The sequence below is a fragment of the Lynx canadensis genome, chromosome A1 (genome assembly GCF_007474595.2).
Source record: "Lynx canadensis isolate LIC74 chromosome A1, mLynCan4.pri.v2, whole genome shotgun sequence".
NCBI lineage: Eukaryota > Metazoa > Chordata > Mammalia > Carnivora > Felidae > Lynx > Lynx canadensis.
The window spans coordinates 125,530,122-125,531,106 of record NC_044303.2 but is presented as its reverse complement, the minus strand read 5'-3'; positions in this window follow the sequence as shown (position 1 = coordinate 125,531,106).

Genomic DNA, 985 nt, shown 5'->3' with positions numbered 1-985 from the left:
TATAAGGTACAAGGGAGCTTGGGTGGCTCAGTCAATTAAGCATCTGACTTCAGCTCAGGTCACGACCTTATGATTCATGGGTTCGAGCCCCACATCGAGCTCTGTGTTGACAGCTCAGAGCCTGGAGCCTGCTTCAGATTCTGTGTCTCCCTCTCTCTCTGCCCCTCCTCCGCCTCATGCTCTCTTTCTCTCTCAAAAATAAATAAACATTAAAACATTTAAAAAACAAGAAAAGAAATTTCTAAGGTAGCAAGGTGATTCAGTCCCTCCTTTGCCACAGGAGCCCCCTTTCTGGCCAGACAGCAAGCAAGATGACAGGGTGTGCAAGCATCTCTGACTACACAAGCAAGCAAGATCTGTGCCCCAAGGGACTCCGGCCCACCCCGTGCCAGATTCCAAGCCCCTGTCAGCCTCCAGCTGGTGGGCATCCTGTACCAACTTTTCATGAACGTGAAAGGGAATTCTCCTCTTTGCTGAGATTATATGGTACCTGGTGATTCTGATCTGCTTCAGTGCCTCCACACCAGGACACTCCTCCCTGGCAGTAATGGAGATGATCCTTGCTGCTATCTTCTTTGTCATCTACATGTGTGACCTGCACACCAAGATACAAATCATCACTGGCCTAGAAGTGACTTCTTCTGAACCCTCATAGCAGCCATCCTCTACCTGATCACCTCTATTTTTGTCCTTGTTGAAGAACCACTCCAAAATCATTGCAGGGGTACGGGCCTAATCAGTACGTGCCTCTGTGGCTATCATGCCCTTACATCACCTTCCAGTTGACGTAGCACAAACATAGAGCAGCCCCTACTGAACCTGCAGATGGTGCCATGTAGGTGAACTCCCTTCATTTCTCTCTGCAACCTGCAAATAACACTTCCATTTAAATAACTCCTCCCCAGCCCCACAACACTCCCAGCCAACTCCCAGCCCTTTAATTGAAGTAAAAGTGCCATCCTGGGTATGGCCGTCGTTATGCGTG